The sequence below is a fragment of the Myotis lucifugus genome, unplaced genomic scaffold, assembly GCF_000147115.1.
Source record: "Myotis lucifugus unplaced genomic scaffold, Myoluc2.0 scaffold_1507, whole genome shotgun sequence".
Classification (NCBI taxonomy): Eukaryota; Metazoa; Chordata; class Mammalia; order Chiroptera; family Vespertilionidae; genus Myotis; species Myotis lucifugus.
Window position 1 is genome coordinate 21158 of NW_005872555.1, and position 5337 is coordinate 26494.

At 65.8% G+C, this 5337-nt stretch overlaps 1 protein-coding gene across 1 annotated transcript in view; it reads left to right on the forward strand.

Moving 5' to 3' along the window:
- Window positions 1–4384: 4384 nt before the first annotated feature.
- SEC16A (SEC16 homolog A, endoplasmic reticulum export factor) overlaps window positions 4385–5337 on the forward strand; it is a 30546-nt gene continuing 29593 nt past the window's right edge. The window contains 1 exon segment of the mRNA XM_023748529.1: window positions 4385–4889. The gene's annotated coding sequence lies outside the window, so the exon portion shown is untranslated.

The window sequence follows — 5337 nt, forward strand, 5'->3', positions numbered from 1 at the left end:
GGCCAGCTCCCCGGAGCCGCCAGCGGGGCAACGACTTGCCGGCCCAGCCTGCCCGCTCAGAGGCGGTGTCTGCCGCCCCCTGCTGGCCGCGCCCCGCCAGTGCGCCCTGGGCGAGCAGGTGGTTCCCACGGGCCGTCCACCTACCTGGCCAGGTGAGCCTCAGTTTAGCACCTCCCCGGCCACTCAGGGCCGCCTCCTGCGACGCTGCCCTTATCCCACTGGACAGCTGCGGGAGCTGAGGCTCAGAGGTCGGTGACGGCCGGGCCCAGGGACTCCGGGTCCATGTTCTCGTGACCAGTTGAGGGGTCACCTTCCCGTGGAGGACTGGGGGCCTGGGGGGCCTGGAGGGCCTATGCCACTCGGCCTTTTCAGACAAGGAAACGTGCTCAGGGAGGAAGCTGCCAAGGTCACGGCCAGGAGTTAATGTCCCTGCCAGCCTGGCACTTGGCAACCTGCAGCTGTTGGCGCTCTGCCCGGCGGCACTGGGGCCCTTTCTCTTCCGAACCACAGCCCCCACCCCAGCCGCCAAGTCCGCGCCTGTGACGTCACCACCGGCGCTCAAGCTCGCCTTCCCGTGGGGTTTGTTCCCCGGGCTGGGGTGTGGCGCCCGTGCTGGGCCGGCCGGGGGCTGCGGGCGCCGCTGGCAGAGGGTCATCCGGGGGTCAGCTCCCCCCACCCCCCAGTCTGGCCCAGCCGCCTCGCTGCTCGCCCAGGGGCCCCAAGGACACCTGCCCAGCTCCCGGCTCTCGCTGGTGCCGTGCAGAGAGCCCGGGGAGGCCTGGTGGTGGCGGCAGTCCTGGCTGACAAGCCCAGAAGCTGCCTTCGCTTTCAGATGTCAAATCCCCCGCAGGGCCCAGTGCAAACCCCCAGCCGAGCCCCGCTTTCCGGGTTTCCGTCCCAGCTGCTGCAGGAGCTTCGGCCGCAAATACTCGTCCCCTCCCATCACTGCCCTGTCCCACCCCCCGCGGGGAGACCCAGGCCCGGGCGCTGTCCGGTGTTCGTGCTCCGCAGGGGTGAAGGCCAGGGCTGTCTGACCCGCAGCCGCAGCCCAGTTCCCAGCAGGGCCTGGGGCGTGAATGTGTGCGAACAGTTTGGGGCAGGAGGCCGGGGGCCCCGCTGCAGCTCAGGGGCCACCACACAGTCGCCTGCGGCTCTGTGGCGCCCCCGGGTGCAGAATGGGCACCTGTCCCTGCCGCTTATTTAGCGACTTAGATGCTTGGCACTTGGCACAGCGATTCAGAAAGGAAGGCCCCTGGGACGGGGCCATGCCCAGAGGCCGCACCGGAGGAGGGCCGGCTCACACTAACGCACCTCCGCACCTCGGACGGGGTGACGTCTGTCAAGCCAGCCGCAACGGCGCTCACTCGCCTGCTGTGGACTTGCTCCTGCAGGGCCCCCAGGAGCCAGGGTGGCCTCACGGTGCTGGCCTTCCAGCCCGGCCTGCACACGCTCCTCACACTCGGCCTGGATGCCCACCACCGGCCCCCGCACACCGACAGGGGCCGGATGCTCAGACCCACAGGACACACTAACCCCAAGCCCCTCCCCCAGACCGGGGTGACTCCCACCCCTGCCCCTCTATCCCGGCCTCCGCAGCTCTCACCTCCTCAGGAAGCCCTCCCTGCCAGCTCACCCCCCTCGGAGACCCTACAGGCCTTCGCCTGGACCGTCCAGCCAGCCCTGTCTCATGGAGGCAGCCCTTCCTCTCTCCAGGCCGCTAAGCGGGGTAGGTCCCCCTCCACCCAGCCTCAGCGCCCAGGACGGAAGGTGCAGGCCAGGGGCTGAGCGGGGTGCCTGGCATGGAGCAGGCCTGCCCTACAACTACCTACAAACCAGTTAATGCAGCTGCTTCATGCACGTGGGGGGGGGGGTGCAGGGCGGGAGGGTGTGGCCTGAGATGGCACCCCACCCCCACCCCGAGGCTCCTCTGAGGACCACCGGGCTGGCTGGTGGTCAGGAGAGAGCCAGCGCCACAGCCCCAGTAAGCCCCGTGCTCACTCTAGACCCACACTGTCCAGTGCAAATGCAATGCCAGCCACTGAGGGATTTTAAAATATAAAATGTTTTTATTGATTTTTTTTAGAGAGATAGGAAAGGAGAAGGGAGAGAGAGAAACATCCATGAGAGAACATTGATTGGCTGCCTCCTGCACGCCCCCTACTGGGGATGAAGCCGAGACCCGGGCATGTGCTTGGTGCTTGGGTCGACACCAACCACTGAGCCACACTTTCTAGTTGCTACATTTGAACTCAAACTATCCAAAATATTATCATTTCAACGTGCAATCAGAATTTATTGTGCGCTCTTGGCACTCCAGCGCGTACTTCGCGCTTGGAGCCCATGGAGGTTCCGCCCAGCCCCGCCCAGGGCTCAGTGGCAGTCTCCTCGGACGGACGGACCAATGGGGGAGGCCGGCTGGGTAACCAGGGGAAGGTCAGCCGGGTTCTCTGGCACGGCCTCTGCCCATTGTCCTGGCAAGGGTGCGGCCCTGCGGGCTGGGTGAGGGGACAATAACTCTGTCCTGGAACTTCGGGGGAGGAGCTACAACTTGGCCCTCGGACTCAGCTACGACTCTGCAGCTGGTTCGCGCCCACCCAGGGGGCCTCAGGGAGGGGCGACATGTCCACGGAGGAGTGGACATTGCAGGCAAAGGGAAGGATGGCTCTCCTGGCAGCACACCTCTAGGCACACCACAGTCACCCACACAGTTCCAGGTCATGCCTGTGGTCCCAGTGTGTGCATCCACAGCGCCCCCTTCCCGTCCCCCTCAAGCAGGTCAGACGCCCTCGCTCAGGCAGCGAGTTTGACCTGCTTGGTCTGGCCTGAACGCCAACCTTTCCTGCCCACCAGGCTGATGCTGAGGGAGGTCCGGAAGCTGGCAAAGGGCACACAGCCTCCAGGCAGCAGGCTGGGCTTCAGAGCAAAGGCTCTTGACTCAGGGGTTCTTGGCCCAGAGGCTTGATGGCTCGGCCTTGGGCCTCAGGACCCTCCCCGCATCCAAGGCTGCAAACAGCTGAGAAACAGAGGGGAAGGCTTGGCGGGAGGAGGAGGGAAGGGGAAGAGAACCCAAGGCCCCCCTTGCCAACGCTGGGCTCACAGCTTTCCTTAAAGTCGCCCCACAGGAGTCAGCACCTGCTGCCTCTGTACCAGCCCTGCCCCAGGGCCCCGGAGTCTTTCCTTTGCCCATGAGGGTGGTTTCTGCAGCTGATGGTCTCTCCAAGTTAGAGTCCCCCCGGGCCCACCCCTGGGCTCCTCGGAACGCCAGAGGGGCAGGTCTGGGCTCCAGCTCTTGGGCCCGAGTCGGGATAGTCAGTGCTTTCGCCTGGACCGTTCAGCCAGCCCTGTCTCGTGGAGGCTGCCCTTCCTCTCTCCAGGCCGCCAGGTCCCTCTCTCCCCCCAGCCTCAGTGCCCAGGACGGAAGGTGCAGCCTGTCAGGCAGAGGGCTAGCAAGGACACCCCTCTGCCGAGTGGTCTGTTGGGACAGAGCGGCTGCGGAGCACCGTGACCACCAGGAGGAAGCGGATCAAGGGCCCGGGGCCCGGGACTGCGTTCCACCAGGAGTTCCCCAACCCTGTGTTGAAACAGGCCGAGAACTCGCTTTCCGCAAGGCAAATGTTAGCTTAGCAGAGTGGCCACGTCAGACGGCGTGAAACTCTCCCCTCACCCGCCTGGGCTCTGACAGCGTGGCTGCTCCCTCGCCAGCGTCACAGCAAACAAATAGCCCAACCACACTCCTTCCCTCTTTCCTGGCCTCTGGGTCCCACGGGTGACTGGGGTGCGGCGTGGCAGCCCCTGTGGCAGTAGCAGCAGCAGCACGGAGACCTCAGCCATCGGGTGCTGCCAGACACGGACACCTGCCACCCTTCCTGCCTCCGGAAGAAGCTGGTCAGTGGGGCGGCTGCTGCCCTTGCCGATCCCTGCCAGGCAGGAGTGCAGGTGAGTGGGTCCGGCCGCCCTTCTCTCATCGGGAAAAGGAAGCTACAAATGGCAGCACCCCTTCTTCCCTAAGATCCTCCATGGAGGGCTCCGATGGTGCCAGGACGAGGCAGCAGCCACGGGGAGGAGCAGGAGATTGGGGCCCGGCAGCTTAACCTGTTGTTCGGTACCTCGGGGGTCGCGCTCATTCAATACAAATATCCACTCAGCCGCTGGAGCCTTCATCCACGGGGCTCCGCGGTTTAGGGGACCCGGCTGGGCTCTCGAGGGGCATTAGGCAGGCAAGAGAGGAACTGGGGACTGCGCGCCCAACGCCCGGACAGGATTGAATGTGTGCATGGGTCACGCGCACAAGGGCCGGTGGAGATGGCCGCCGAGCCAGGGAGTTTGGGGCCTGGGCTAGGCGGACGGCGCGGCTGGGAGCCGACAGGACGACCGACTCCGAGGAGCGCACAGGTGGGCAGTGGGGCTTCGACGCAGCCTGTGGATTGGGGGCCGGCGGCGCCTGCCCCGTCTAGGGCTCTGTGGAGCAGGCGGGCATTGCTTCGCGAGAACTAGTGTGGACAGAAACCAACTTCACCGGCAGAACTGGAAACCGGAGACGCGATAGCCGTAACCAGGCAACCGCCGGCGGCTCGAGGTGCGCACGCGCACTCCGCCGCGGGTCAGCGCATGCGCCGTCGCCTCCCGCCAGTCTACCAGCCTTCGAGTCCAACGACCGAATGGGAAGAACGCGCCTGCGCCAGAGCACCGCTCGGGTTCTCCGCTCAGCAGAAAGCAGTTCTCGGCAGGTGCACCTGCTGGCATCAGTCGTCCAGGACTGATTCTTCCTTCGAGTCTGACTGAAGAATCCCTACTATTCACACATCCTACAACGAGAAACGGCTGCGAGACAGACTCAGCGTAACCGGGGCGACGTTTAGGAGCGGCCCCCCGCGCGCCCTCCCAGGCAGGTGGGCTAGAGGCGGGGCGAAGAGATGGGCGTTGGAGGACTGGATGAGGCGGAGGGCGGGGCCAAGGGCCGGAACTAAAGAATGGGGCGTTGAAGGATTGGACGCCGTCGGGGGCGGGGCCAAGGGATGCGGCAGTGAAGGATTGGACGCACGCTGGGGCGGGGCCAAGGATGGGCCAAGGAAGGTGGCGAGCAAGGGGCGGGGTTAATATGGGGCGTGGCGAAGGGATGGGCGGAGACCAGGAGCGGGATGAAGGGCTGCGCGGTGAAGGACAGAACGCCGGGGAGGGGCGGGCCAAGGGGCGGAGCGTCGCGTCACCTGAGCAGCTCCTGGGGGCGGGCCTAATAGAAGGGGCGGGGCGAGGGGCGAGGGGGCGGGGCGTTAGAACAGCTGCGAGGGGCGGGACTGGTGGCGTGGCGGGACAGGCAATGGCGCGCGTTGACGTCGC